At 37.6% G+C, this 16,191-nt stretch overlaps 1 long non-coding RNA gene across 1 annotated transcript in view; it reads right to left on the bottom strand.

The window, feature by feature from the left end:
* Nucleotides 1-10,090: 10,090 nt before the first annotated feature.
* LOC111542629 overlaps nucleotides 10,091-16,191 on the bottom strand; it is an 88,626-nt gene continuing 82,525 nt past the window's right edge. The window contains exon 3 of the long non-coding RNA XR_002731615.2: nucleotides 10,091-11,426. This is a non-coding gene — a long non-coding RNA (uncharacterized LOC111542629). The remainder of the gene's footprint in view (nucleotides 11,427-16,191) is intronic.

Genomic DNA, 16,191 nt, shown 5'->3' with positions numbered 1-16,191 from the left:
GTAATCAACACACATTTTACAAATGAGATAATGAAAAGAGATAAAATAACTTATGTAAAAGAGTAGTGGTGGAGTATGAATTTGATCTTTGACCTTCAAAATTCAAAAGCCAGTGCCATATAATGACGATATTCTATTTACAGCTACTGTATGACTGATCCAGAATTTGAGCCCCACTTTGGGTTCACAGTCTATGGTTTTTCAATTACACTGTGCCACCCACCTAAGAAATTTTTACACATTGAAACTTGTTATAATATTTGTATTTACTTTGCTGGGGTTCTACAGAGTTCAGGAGTCCTCCAGACCTCCATCACTTCTGATACCAACTACAAGCTTGGAGGTGCCCCAAACTAGTTACTTTTGATATCAACTAGAAGTCTGGGCATGCCCAAGACTGCCCTCACCTACCCTCACTGCTAGCACCAACTGAAGATTCAGAAGTCTGCCCAACCATCTTGGGTCTGATAATTCAGTACAAGAACTCACAGAACTCACTTAAAGCAGTTTTCCTTACAGAAATGGTTCACTACAATAAAGGAATACAAGTTCAATGTATTAACCAAAGAGGAGGCATACAGGCATACAGAGGAGGGTGTAGGAGAGTTTCTGACATGGAGTTTCCCATTGTCTTCTCCTAGTAGAGTTGAGTAGAGAGCACTTACTTCTCTAGAAATGATGTGTGACAATAAACACAGAGTACTGCCAGCCAGAGATGCTTACCGGAGCCTTGGTGTTTAGACTTTATGGTGGGACTCAGTTATCCAAATGTAGTTGACCACCTGCATGTCTGATCTTAGTCTCCAGCTTCCCCAAGGTCAAATTGATATCACATGATTCAAGGTCCCCTATCATAAATTATATTGTTAGCATAGACTATCTGGCATGTCCCAATGCTCCCAGGTAAACAGACACTTTTATTAGGTAGGACACACCAAGGGCTTAGAAGTTATCTCCCAGGAATCTAGAGAAAAGGTCAAATCTCTCTTTGGGCAAAGTTGCCTTTGTTGAACAGGCCTAGACTTCTGAAATCACGATTCCCAAGATCTGACTCACATTCCACTAGGAAGATTTTCATGTCAAGTCATCATGAGCTGCTCACTGTTATCACCAGGAGGAATATCTACAATTGCATTATTTATTCTTCATTTGGAGTTTTTATAATATATACATTTGCTATTCTTCTATGGCATTCAGTGGCATGTTTTATAATTCAAATTTTAGAAAATTTTGTTTTTCTGAGACCTAAAGTTGGTCACAAATTCTGAAACAATTGAAAATTGTTCATATATTTTACAAAAATTCCTCATACATTTTACTATATTTATTATCTTATATGATATGACTAAAGTAATATTCAGTAGTAAAATTAGGCCAAAATGCATTTTACTATCATTAACCTCTAGAGAGTATATATAATCTGCAGAATATGAGCCCTGAAATAATTAAATATGAAGTGATATAGTTTGAATATATGTCCCCACCAAATCTCATGTAGAATTGTAGTCTGCAATGTTGAAGATGGGACCTGGTAGGAAGTGTTTGAGTCATAGGGGTGAATCTTTCATGTTCTTCATGATAGTGAGTGAGATCTCAGGAGACCTGGCTATTTAAAAGTGAAACTCAGAGTCCATTAAACCTTTTTTCTTTATAAATTACCCAGTCTCAGACACGTCTTTATTAGAAACATGAGAATAGATTAATACACCCTCCCTTTGTTCCTGCTTTCACCATGTGAATTGCCTGCTCCTACTTTGTCTTCCACCATGAGTAAAATCTCCTTGAGGCCTCCCGAGAAGCCAAGCAGATGCAGGCACCATGCTTCCTATACAGCCTTCAGAACCATGATCCAATTAAACTTCTTTTCTTTATAAATTACCCAATCTCGAGTATTTATAGTGATGCTAGAATGGCCTAACACAGAAAATTGGTAGTAAGGAATAGGGTATTGCTATACAGATATCTGAAAATTTAGAAGACTTTTGGAACTTGGTAATGGGAAGAAGTTGGAGAACTTTGCAGGGCTCAGAAGAAGAAAGGAAGATGAGGGAAAGTTTGGGACTTCTTAGAGACGGGTTAAATGATTGTGACCAAAATGCTGATAATGATATGGGCAGTAAAGTTCAGGCTGCCAAGGTCTCAGATGGAAACAAGAAACATATTGAGAACTGGAGAAAAGGTAGTACACATTATGCCTTAGCAAAGATCTTGGCTGTGTTCTTTTTATGCCCTAGGGATTTGTGGAAGGTTGAACTTCAAAGTGATGATTTAGGTGGCTGGGCACAGTGGCTCATGCCTGTAATCCCAGCACTTTGGGAAGCCAAGGTGGGTGGATCACTTGAGGGCAGGAGTTTGAGACCCGCCGGGGCAACTTCATGAATCCCCATCTCTACCAAAAATACAAAAATTAGCCAGGCATGATGGCATGCACCTGTGGTCCCAACTACCTGGGAGGCTGATGTGGGAGGATCACTGGAAGGCAGAAGTTGCAGTGAGCTGAGATCATGCCACTGCACTGCAGCCTGGGTGACAGAGTAAGACTCATCTCAAAAAGAAAAAAGTAGTGATGATTTCAGGTATCTCTTTCAAGAAACTTCTGAGAAACAAAGCATTCAGGATGTAGCCTGGCTGCTTCTAACAGCCTATACTCAGATGCAGGAGTAAGAAAATGACTTAAAGTTGGAAGCTATATTTAAATAAGAAGCTGAGCATAAAAATTAGAAAAGGTTGCAGGCTGGGCATGTGGTATAAAAGAAAAGCCCAATTCTGGGGAAGGAATTTAGGCAGGCTACTGAGCAATCAATTGCTAGAGGAATTTGCATAACTAAAAAGGAGTCAAATACTAATAACCAACACAATGGGAAAAAGGCCTAGAAGGCATTTTCAAGATCTAAGAGGAAGGCTTTCCCATCACAGACTCTGAAGCCTAGGATGAAAGAATGGTTTCAGGGGCCAGGGCCCAGCTGCCCTGCACTACTGCCCACATTCAGGATGCTCCAGCTCTAGCCTTAGTGCAGAGGACTCCAGATATAGCTTGGGCCACAGCTCTGGAGGCCACAAATCTTAAGACTTGGCAGCTTCCATGGGGTGTGAAACCTGCAGGTGCACAGAATGCAAGAGTTAAGGAGATGGGGCAGAATTTCAGATATTCAAATTTCAGAGGATATATGGAACAGCCTTAGTGTCCAGTCAGGAGCCTGCTACAGAGGTAGAGCCCTCACAGAGAACCTCTACTAGTGCAGTTCAGAGAGGAAATGTGGGATCAGAGCTGACAGATTCATAGGTAGAAGGAACTTGCCTTATCTCAGATGACACTTTGAACTTTTGAGTTAATGCTGAAATGAGTCAAGATTTTGGGAGATGATTGGGAAGACATGATTTTATTTTGCAATGTGAGAAGGATATGAGATTTGGGGGCCAGGGTTGGAATGATTTGAATAGTTTGAATAGACGTCACTGCCAAATCTCATGTTGAATTGTAATCCCTATGTTGAAGGTAGGGCATGGTGGGAGGTGCTTGGGTCATGGTGGTAGATATCTCATAGCTTGGTGCTATCCTCGTGATAGTGAGCGAGTTCTCAGGAGATCTGTTCATTTAAAAGTGTATGGCACCTCCCGCCTGTCTTACTCCTGCTTTCACCATGTGAAGTGCCTACTCCTTCTTTGCCTTCCACCATGAGTAAAAGCTCCTTGAGACCTCCCTAGAAGCTGAGAAGAGGCTGGTATGAGGCTTCCTGTACATCCTGCAGAATATGAGTCAAGTAAACCTCTTTTCTTTATACATTACCCAATCTCAAGTACTTCTTTATAGTAATATAAGAAAGGCCTAACACAGAACACCCTTAAAGACTTCACAAGGAGGATTAGTGTTGGTACTACTCAGAAAGTACCCTGGCATCCATACTTCTACTTGCTGTTAGATCAATTTCAAGTCTTATCCTAATCAGAAATGTTCTTAGCTTACTGAAAGCTGAGATGGAAATATCCCACCTTTTTTTTCAGCACAGTGATAGAGAACATCATTATATAATACTGAGCTCTTAGAGAGAAAACTTCAGAGTCCTATACACAGAGAGGAAGCTGATCTCAGCTAAAGCATATTTAAGTGTGGATAACTAGAGGTTTTGCTGAAAGTTAAAAAATATTTAATAAGCAAAACAAAGATGTGAAAATGTGTCTTGGAATTATTAAAAATAACTTGATTAAAGAAAGCAGCATCATAAACAAGTAAAGAAGAGAATTTGACAGTGGTGTAACTGAGTAGGTACAGGTGAGATAGAAGAGGAGTAGCTGAGGTGAGATAATATAAGAAAAAAGTGTGCCTCTCTGAACCTATCCTGCCATATCCAGGGGCTTCTTGACTAAAAAATGAATAAATAAACAAATGATATTTGTTTGAGTAGAAGAGAGACAATTCTCTTGGCCATGCCTAGAGAAAGATTTCACAACTTCCTTTATAATGCATCATCTGGAAGCATACTTTAGCTAACCATAGAGAAATGCATGTATATATTCTTGTTGTTAGTATGGCTTACTCATTTACAGTTAATAGGCTAATGGGCCTAGATATTATATATATATATACACACACACACACACACGCACGCACACACACACACATACATATACATGTGTGTGTATATACACATATAAATATGTATGTATGTACATAGTAGTATATGTATGTATGTAAATATGTACATATATGAACATATTTGTATATATTATATATAACTATACACATATATAATATGTGCATACATATGTAGATATATGTGTACATACATAATATACACACACATTTGTGTATATATTATAGGAACATATATTAGTGTGTGTATATATGTATACACTGTTGAATCACCTCAGGTACTGTCAAAGATGAATTTATTCTGACAGGCTAGTTCTTCCAAGATGTTGTGCAGAGAGGGAAAACAATGTGGAGCACTTATCGAATGTTAATTGAGGTGATATATGTCTATAACGGAGTTCTTGAAACACAATAAGCAATGCACATGTGGTGCATATTACCACTACTCAAAACTTAAAACAGAGAATTATGTTTTTCTACCAAAGAATATCTAATAATAGCTAACATTTGTTTAGTCAACAAATAGTTTCGAACATGTATTAGTGTTGGATTTTTTTTTTTTTTTTTTTTTTTTTGGCCAGGCAGGGTGGGAAGGGGGTTATTTCACTTCCTTTTCCTGCACAAGTTTTATATATTCAAATATTTTAAAGAGCGCTGCTTTACTGTGATCACTGTTGCACCTACTGATTTCTATGAATTATCTCAGGTAATTATTCCACAATGCTAAGGTGTGGGCTTGAATCCAGATGAAGAAAATGAAACAGATGTCAAAATTATGTATTGTTAGTGGCAGAATTGAGATAAGAAGAATGGATTCCCTAACTTAAGAGCCCAAGCTTCTAACCAAGGAATCAATGATTACTTCCTCTTTACAATGCCACTTCAGGAAGAAAAAGAGACCTGTAATAACTCTGGGTTCCATGGCATATCAATTGCAGGAAAATACTATGTATATGGAACCTCCCTGCAAAAGTTTGTAGCCCATTACTGATACACACTAATATTTTCACACTAATTTGTTGAATTAATCAAATCCATAAAGGCATAAAGAGACATACATACATTTTCCGTGACTAAATAATTTTCTGAACAAGCGAGATCCTTATTCACATGTTAACAGGTATAAACCAAAATCTGTTTGGTGTGGATAATTTGTAAAGACTTTTTTAGTATTGTTTCTCCATGAAGGCATGGTTTCATGAAACTAGATGTTGCTTTCTGCAAACTCCTCAGTGTAAAAAAGCAATCCAGAAGACCAGATCATAACTTTGAAGCATAAGAATGACAAATTCATTGTTAAATGAATGAGTAATCAGTCTCTTCTTGTTCTGGGCTAAATTGTGCCCTCTCCAAGTTTCTATACTGAAGCCCTAACTGCAGTACCTCAGAATGTGAATGTGGAGATAGGCCCTTTAAAGAGATGATTAAGTTAGAATTAGGTGTATAGGATGAGTTCTAATATAAACTCACTGCTGTCTTTATAAGAAAAAGAAAATTAGACGCGCAAAGAGACACCAGGGAGATGTACTCATAGAGAAAAGTCCATGTGAGGGCACAGCCAGAAAGTGGCCAAACTGCAAGTCAAGGAGACAGGCTTCAGAAACAAACAACCCTGCTGACACCATGCTCTTAGACTTCCAGCTTCTAGAATTCTAAAATAAATTTCTGTTGTTTAAGCCTGCAAGTCTTTGGTATTTTGTTGTGGGGGTCCTAGCAGATGAATATACTTCTTTGCTGTCATTAACCAAAATTAAAATTCCTTATATCTGTACATTTAAAAAAATGGATTGATTAATTAGAAAAAGGTAAAGTGAGGGAGGACATGGTGGAAAAGCCATTACACTGACAATTCCATACCATATATGTCAAAAGAATCATTTCCTAGCTAATTGTTTCTTTTTTTTCAACTGGTTTTATTAATTTTTAAAATTAAATCCAGGGAATGTTATTTTGTTTAAAAAATACAAAACTTATACAAACAAAATTTGATAAATCCAGGCTCTGTGAGTGACCAAGTAGGCGAGATATCTCTGCACAATTTTATTAAAATCTCTCAACCGAGCCCTTTAAGGTCATCAGAAACACAACTCTAACAATTAACTCGATTTTGATTTTTTAACTCTGTTAAAAGAAAAACTTCAGCTGAATTAAATTTAAGGGAGTTGAATTGAGCAATAAACAATTCACAAATCAGGCAGACCCCAGAATCACAGCAGATTCAGAGAGACTCCAGGGGTCCCTCGTACTCAGAACAAATTTATAGAAAAGAAAAGTAAAGTGATGTACAGAAATTGGAAGTGAAGTACAAAAACAGCTGGACTGACTACAGCTCGGAATTTGCTTTATTTGAACAGTTTGAGCATTCAACAGTGTATGACTGGTTGAAGTATGGCTCTTGGGATTCGCCAAGACTCAGTCACTGTTACAGGCACATACTCCTAAGTTAAATTTTCAATCTTATCTACCTATTATGTTAGGTTGCAGTTCATCCACAAGAACTCAAATATAGAAGTATGGAGTCCTTCTCAGGCCATATTTAATTTGCTCTAACAACTCCTACTGTAAATACAGAAAAGCACAGCACATTAGAACAACCACTATGGAAAACAGTATGGAGATTCCTTAAAAAACTGAAAGTAGAACTGCCATTTAATCCAGCAATCCTACTACTGGGTAGCTACCCAAAGTAACTGAGGAATGGAAAACTAAATATATGTTATCACTTACAAGGGGGAATTCAACTATGAGATGCAAAGGCATAAGAATAATTAATGTCAAGGACTTTGGGGACTCAGAGGAGAATGTTGGGGGCATGAGGGATTAAAAAACTACATATTGGTTATGGTGTACACTGCTCAGGTGCACTAAAATCCTCAGAAATCACCACGAAAGAACTTATCCACATAACCAAAAACCAACTGCATTCCCAAAAGCATGGAAATAAAAATTTTTAAAAATCAGCCGATGTAATTTTGACATAAATTATCATGTTCTCCTGGCAAGTTTTTTTAAGGCTTCTTTTCATAAATTTGTCAAATGAAAATGTAATCTGATTAGAAGAAACCCTTCTAACTGCAACTAAAATAAGTAAAACATTGTTGCTGCTGTAATAAGGTAAGCCAAAGGGTGATGTGAAAAAACATGTAGTCATAATACCCTATGTAGAGAATTAGATATGTATTAGAATTAGATCATGAGAATTAAAATGCTCATTAAACTTATATGTTTGGAAGAATTTTCAGGATTTCTGGGAATGAAGGAGTATTCCAGTGAGTAACAAACAGCAGCCTAAAATATGGTGATGACAACCAACATGAGTAATTGAGGCATAATAAATCTTAAATCATCAAGGTTTATTGAACCAGCCTGAGGGTGCATCTGGGAAAAACTCAAGTCACAGGCACATGTTACTGTTTTGTCCAAAGAGTTTCTCCAGAGGTTTAGTACATATACATTTTATTTTAAAAGAGGGGAGGAGGGCAGCAGTGAAAGGAATAAAAACATACGTGTGAGACTTTAGTTGGTGTTTGGTAAATCTACATTTTGCATAAGATAAAGTGAACATTTGAAGAAAAGGAAATAGAGGAAGTGGACATCTCAGGGAGGGATGAAGGAAGAATGAATCTAGTTTTGTCTTTGTTCTATACCTGGCAAGACTTTTGAAAGAGCTGGTTTCTGTTTAGCCCTGAGGGAAGAAAGCCTAATGACAGTCAGCAAGGGAGTGGGGATATAATGCATGTCTGATCCCCCACCCCATCATGGTCACGAACTCAGCTTCCAAGTTTTCCATGAGGTTCCCCTTGACAAAGAGAGGGTTATTTCCATCATCTGGGGGCTTAGAATTTTATTTTTGTTTCTCAGTGGGAAATTTGAAAAGACAAAAAATTTTATTATGTCAAATTTTCTTTCTGGGTGACTTTGAATTCAACAATGTCAAAGCAAAGTCTCTTTTCAAATCTTTCTCTATTTTTCAAACTACCTAGTAATTTTATTAGTAAGACTGACTAGATGAATGTCTCTGTTTTAATATGCAAGTTTCTCTTCTTTCATTATGTTAAAAAGTGAATAACATTTAGATTTTAGTGCATCAGAATTAAAAATAAATGCTAAATAGGGATTTTAGTCAGTTTTCAAGCAGATTAGACAATGAATATTTCTCATCTAGAAATGCAACAAAGTAAAATACCAGAATTAGGCTTTCTGAAAAAGGATATTTTCAGATAACAGACAGCAGTTACAGGATATACACATGAAGGGTCAAAGCAAGTGGAAATTGAGAACCAGGTACAAAAGGTATCTAAGAAAACTGTGATCACAACATAGAAGAATTAGTTCAAAAGTTCAACTGTGTGGCAAACACCATTACACGAGCAGAGGTTCCAAAATACAGGCCACACAAGGAACACCACTTACAAAAACCAGAGCAGAACAGTTAAGAATATAGAGGTGAGGTAGCAAAAAAGATGCAGTTGCCTGAGGGCTGAGAGATAATATTGCAGAAAATTTCTCAATCAATTAGCTAGTGTCTTTTTTAGGTAAATGACAAACGTAGTTTCAGAATTTCCATAAATCTGTATGTGGAGCGGTTAGGTAAATCTTGAGCACAAGGACTATGTCATATGTTCTATTTAATCCCCAGGGTATATTTAGCAAGGTGCCTATCATGTAGGTAGTGCTCAATAAATGCTTGTTAAATAAGTGACACCAACCATGAACTTCCTGATGTCATAGTCTATGTTATATACCACTGTGCTCTTCACAGCCCCAAGCACTGTGCTTGTCACAGCTCAGTGAATATTTGTTGAAGGGATGACAGTGGTGGCAGTCTTCAAATATTGTCATGAAAGATTAATTTTGCAAGGTTTTCAGGGTGTCAGGCTGCCCTAGCCTGCTCTGAAATTATTCGCAAGGTTTGTAAATCCCACCCATTCTTATAGTGAGTTTTCAGTTCTTAATCTCCTATTGAAAAGCTGCTTGTCAAAAATATATTTATCTCTAATGGGCTTTTTAACACTTGGGCTTATTAGTCATGCTGTTTATCAAATAATAAAATTAAATTTTACAGTAACTATTTTCTACCAGTAAATTTTATTTTCTAATCCACCTGTAATTGCCTTATACTTAGGATTTTTTGGATTCTAAAAGTTGTATTGATTGCAAATTATTTCTTGGATTAGAAAGTAATGCCACTCAGAGCTATATTCAAGCACCTTAGACCAAAGTCCAATTTAAAGGCAGTTCTACAAAGCTGAGGTTATGAGTCTTGGGCTCAATCTTCACTTTAACCAGCTAGTTTCACACTCCATCCTTCATCTCAGGCATCTTTTTAGCAGCTATGTATTGTTTATCATCAATGACTTAAAGTATAAAGTGTGAATGTCAGTAGTGAACATCCATTTTCAGTAAGGAAATAAATCAAATTGAATGTCCCACTGATGTTAGAGCAATAGCTTCATTTAAATAAATGAAGTGCTGCACAATGTCTTAAAAGCACATTTATTCTGTTTGCACTGAGCTTATCAATTTATTGATAGACCTTGGTACAATATGAAATACAGGAGGACTCAGCAGATGGGCAAAATAATTAATGAAAAATGTTTTCTTTTACATAAGTAAATAACGCCATAGATCTTCACAGTAAATTGGAAGCACTTTCTCTTTTGTATGAAGAAATGAGTAAACCTTGGAACGGTCATTTTATAAAACTGTTTTCTTTGGTGCTGTTTGTTTTACATTCCGTAAAACAGTGCATTTTGCTAGCTACAGAATTACTAATGCTTCCTTATTTTTCAAAGATTCTAATATTCTCCTAAGTACATATTCAACTCACGTGTATGGTTACCCAAATCTCTAATTAAGATGCTCAACATTATTCCAGTTCCATTATCCTTTAATTCTATATATCATTCTGATTCTTTTCCCTGTGTCAGGACCTATGAGCAGATCTGACAGTGAGATGGCAAAGGCAGGCTGGCTGTATGTAAGTCAGCTTGTCTATGCTGAGAGCATCCTTTGCCAACCTGCACAAGCACGGTTTGGTGAGCGTTGGACAATCGCTTGTCAGGCATTACTTTCAGTGTGCAATGAGGCAGAGATGAACCACTTTGTAATATAAAAACAAATGATTAACTGGCAAATAAGCCCAGAAAATGAAATAAACCAAACCTGACCATACAATGTAAGTGGATCAGGTAGCAAAGATAGCATGGCATGTCATATTATTGATTTTAATTAACAGATAGAGTGGACTGAAAAGAAACAAAAGGAACTTTCTTTGTAAACAAAAGGTTTTGCTACAATGATTGGTTAAGATTTGCTCCCATTTTGTAAGGCCAACATCTAGGGCACATAATCTATGTCGTCTTTCTTATTTCTCTTTCTTCCCCCTCCAACTTTTCTTTCCCTCATACTTTTTCAAATACTGCTAATTGGAGGATGAAATAGTGGGCACGGTCACAGGGGGCTTAGAAGAAAAAGACTGTGCTGTGTATCTGGGTGTTGTAGGTTGGTCTTATTCTGTCTCCTTGCCCCTCACAAAATTCATATATTGACGCATTATTCTTGAATACTTCAGAATGTGATGGTATTTGGAGATAAGGTCTTTAAAGAGGTAATCAAGTTAAAATGAGGTTATTCGGGTGGTCCCTTTTTCAATATGACTACTGTCCTTATAAGAAGAATACATTTGGAAACAAATACACAGAGAAGACATGAGAAGACAGAGAGAATACGGCCATTGGCAAGCCAAAGGGAAAGTTCTGGAACAGATTCTTCCTTAAGGCCCTCAGGAACCAATCCTGCCGACATCTTGATCTTGGATTGTTAGCCTCCAGAACTGTGAGAAAATACATTTCTGTTAGTTAAGCCACTGAGTCTGTGACACCTTTTTTATGGCAACCGTAGCAAACTAATATACTGGTTTTTTACAGAATTATTTATCCATCGTCAGTGAGGCTCTATAGCTTTTTCAAGTGAGGTTGTCTCCATCTGAAAGTCAAAGTATGTGCTTCCAATGCAAAAAGCACTTTACCCTCTGCTGCCTATATTGAGCTGCTGAAGGCATTTTACAAGTGAGGCCTGTGTTAAATTTCTGAATATTAGTTATACCCTCATCCTGGTTGAATATTCCTTTGGAAAAAAATCTGGTCATTTAAACTTGCCAGTAACTAAAATGGAGAAGGTATCCACAAAGACAACAAAATCTAAACAATTCTTCTGCCTCTAGGAAAGTAACCAAACCAGGAGTGGTTACTGTGGCAGGTTAAAGACGGTTGCAAATTCTTGACCATCCCTACCACCCAGAGATGGAGATCGCTTGTGTACTTGCCAAATCTGGCTGAGCAAATAAAATATGATGGAAGTGACCTTATTGCCATTTCCAGCCCAGTCTTTTGGAGGACTGGAGGCTTCCACTTCCTCCTTCTTGAATGGCAGTCACCATGTAAGAAATCCAACTCCCCTGAGACTGCCATGTGGTGGGAAGCCCACCTTAGCTTCACAGGGTGACAGAAGGGCACATGGACAAGCCTGAGATGCCACACATGTGAGAGAAATCTTTGTGGTTCTTCCTGCCATCACAGTCATTATCCGAGGTAACAGATTGTAGCCAACAGTACAAACTGAGGTCACACATATGGCCCTGCCTTTGTCAGTTCAGGCTACTATAATGAAAGACCTTACACTGGGTGGATTATAAAACAAACATTAATTTCTCACAATTCTGGAGACTGAGAAGTCCAAGACCAAACTGCTGACAGATTCAGTATCCGGTGAGGGCCAACTTCTCAGTTCATACTAATTACCTCCCAAGGGCCCTGCCTCCAAATTCCATCACAACGGGAATATGATTTCAACATATAAATTTTGAAGAGACACATTCAGTCCATAACAGGCCCCAAGTAAACATTTTAGTCAATCCACAACTGTATGACTCACCCCAACTGACCTCACTTGACTCTATGAGGCAGAGGTGAGCTACGCTCCATGTTTCCGACCCTCAGACTTGGGGGGGAGTACTTTGTTACGCAGAAAAAGGTAATTGAAACAACTTAAGCTATTGAGGCTTTATAAAGATGTATTTTGAAACCATTTTTATGCCATGTATCTTGAATATAAATAGTTTTGTATCAGAGAAAAAGAAAGCATCTGTGAAACCAGATAAATGTTGACAGATTGGGAGCTCTCAAGTAAGTGCGAATTTTTATTTGATTCAGTTTCACTCTTGGGGTTCTACAGTGTTAAATAGAACTTTCTATAGCATTAGAGTTCTGTCACTAACTTGGGAACCTCTCTGTAGGGGAAGTTCATTATGGATCCCTTTGGTCATGACCACAGTCCTTTGGACCTGGTAGGCAGCATGGAGATTAGCTAGCTCAATTTTTTTTATTTTACCCAGCATAAAGGAAGGCTCAGAGAGTTTAAGTGACTTGACCAATGTCATAGGACCTATAGTTGACCTGGGCAGAGCACAGAATGTGCAATACAATTTTAATGAAACTTTTAAATTATTAAAGATGATCCTTTTAGTAATTCCCATATTTTAAAAATTCTACAAAATTCAACATTAGGATCCACCAAGATCTTCATCTTTGTCCAGCATCTTACTACCACTATAAGGGTGCATACATACACATACACATATATTTCAATACATACTTGCTCCTAGTTTAACTTTTGTGTGTACATATATAAACATACGAATTGTTCTAATAATATGAACATGTTTTCTGTGCGTAATGTATTAGTGTCATGAAGTAGGGTACAAACCTTGGAGAATTTCTGGAAAGAGTTCAATACAATGGAGATTGGTAAGCTATTAATATAATAAAGGCCACTTGTATCAGGCATTACTGAATGGGAAAGACCTGCCCCATCAGTTTAAACCCAGTCTTCAGAGGCTGCTAGCCATGTGCAACCAGAGATGATATGTTCCCACTGTGTAGCTGGAACTCTGTGGATACTGTGATGGAAGTCAGTCGGGACCTCTGTGCAGACAGACTGAAATTACTTCCACATTACGGTGAACACAAAAGAACAAAACCTTATTAAACACAGATTTAGCTCATTATTGTATAAATCTCTCACTGAAAATGAAGCTAATCCTTTGTCCCCGAATATTGAACACAGCACTGATATTACAGTGAAGATAAAGATAATACCCTCCTCTATGTCTTGGCTCACCTCTGTCATATCTGTGAGGAAAACATGTAATTGCTGTGGCTATTGCCTGTGAATAAGAGGGACCGCCCACTAGATCTGGAGTCAGATTCCTCTATCTGGTTAGCTACACCATCTTTCCTGAAAAATCTTTCCAGACTGATCTTCACTCAAAAGGCCTTCAGTGCAAGTTAATCTGGGGTTTCAAGTTGCAAAGGTCTTGGATGGCAAACGTTATGTTTGTGTTCTTCAGTAATTATATTTGACTGAAAACACATTTGCAACTGGCTCTGCACTCAGATTAGGAACTCCCCAGGGCCAGCGTCAACACCTCAGTAAGGCCCCTCAATTCACACAGGATTGGAGAGTAGCTTAGATCTATGCACATCTGCCTTTTTCCCAATAAATGCATTTGTTCGTGGATATAACAGAATCTTCTCTATTTTTGATGTTATGTGCTTAAACTTTTATTAAGTACCATTTTTCCCTTTTAGAGAGTTGAGCTGTTCAGTGAAACTTAGGACCTGGGTCTATTCCCAGACAAAGTTGAAAATGGAAAAAGTATAATTCTCATAATAATTAGTAATTGCCTTCATCTCTTAAATATAAAAACAAAATTTTTGATTGATATTTTGTATAAGTGGTGGAGAGAAAGGAAAATTAATAACAATCAAGAGACAGAGAAAGAGAACAACAACAAAAAGGAAACAAGGTAGAATTAACGAATAAGGGCTAGAAAACCAAGATGTTCTTAAACTCTAACTATGCTTGTTTTCCTATTGTCAGCTGCTTTATTACTGCCAGACATTTTCTCTATCTGATTTTTTCCATAAAATATAATTGGTAACACAACACAATAGGACCGGACAGATGAGGCTGATTTTATTCCCTTATCTAAATTCATTCTCAATGTTCTAACAGCTGGGCTCATACAAGTTAATCAAACAAATAATGGCTCCAAATTTTTATTTATTTATTTTTTCAGATTTGAGATGGAAGGCAGCTTGCTAGAAACCAATCATAGATATTGAAATCACGTGTCAGAGTGGGCGAAAATTCAAAATGTTTTTACTAATGTTGCCTCTTTACCTATAAACCAATATAGATATAAAAGTAAATTCTCCTTACCAGGCTATTGGCATTTTCACAGAAGAATTTTCATTTTATGTTGAATTATGACCTCTATTTTTTGATACTTATTTAGGAAGAAGGTGACTTGAGTTAAAACTGCTGGCATTTCTACATTTTCCAGTCTCAAGGTTACTGTGCTTTTAGATAAATGAGATCAAGTAAAGTGGGAAGAGAAAGGCCTCAGTCTGTATGTTCAGTAACACTGCACATAGAGTAGCTGTACTCATTCATTCAGTTATCAGTTTCTTCCTCTTCATCCAGATAGCTTGGGGCAGATACCTGTGCCATTTTCCCATGTATATATTACCTTTCCAACTACCTATCTTCCTCTTCTCAGCTACTGTCAGTTTATAAACATCTTATCAGTTTTGAAGGACTATTTTAAAAACAACCTTTTCATTTAATTATGAAAGACTTTTTTTTATCATCTGGATTCTTATAATACACGATAACAATCATTTTTAAATTTTTAAAAAAAATCTTAAATGTTGCTAATGATATATGAAAACAATTCAAATAAAATAAAAATGTCAAAAAGAATATCAAATCCAGAAGCTAAAAATGAGTAAATTAAAATGTAAAAAGACATAGAAGTTCTCTCTGGAACATATATCATGTATCACAAAGTTTCACTTCATTTTTTCTATTGATTTTGTAAAAATTACTGACAAACTTGAATAATTCCATATAAAACTATGCAAACGTGTGGAAAACTAGTTAACAAAAAAGGAATTTGTGTAATGAACAAAATATAAATATTACTTTACCTATTAAAAAAGACCTAAGTCGACACATTTTTGAAGATGGCCGAATAGGAACAGCTCCAGTCTCCATCTCCCAGTGCGAGCGACACAGAAGACCGGTGCTTTCTGCATTTTCAACTGAGGTACTGGGGTCATCTCACTCGGGAGTGCCGGACAATCGGTGCTGGTCAGCTGCTGCAGCCTGACCAGCGAGAGCTGAAGCAGGGCGAGGCATCGCCTCACCTGGGAAGCGCAAGGGGGAAGGGAGTCCCTTTTCCTAGCCAGGGGAACTGAGACACACAACACCTGAAAAATCGGGTAACTCCCATCCCAATACTGCGCTGTAAGCACACCGGCACACCAGGAGAATTTATCCCATACCTGGCCGGGAGGGTCCCACGCCCATGGAGCCTCCCTCCTTGCTAACACAGCAGTCTAACCGCAAGGCAGCAGCGAGGCTGGGGGAGGGGTGCCCGCCATCGCTGAGGCTTAAGTAGGTAAACAAAGACGCTGGGAAGCTCGAACTGGGTGGAGCTCACAGCAGCTCAAGGAAACCTGCCTGTCTCTGTA

Source organism: Piliocolobus tephrosceles, chromosome 4 (genome assembly GCF_002776525.5).
Source record: "Piliocolobus tephrosceles isolate RC106 chromosome 4, ASM277652v3, whole genome shotgun sequence".
NCBI classification, from domain to species: Eukaryota; Metazoa; Chordata; class Mammalia; order Primates; family Cercopithecidae; genus Piliocolobus; species Piliocolobus tephrosceles.
This window is presented reverse-complemented; position numbering and strand designations above follow the sequence as displayed.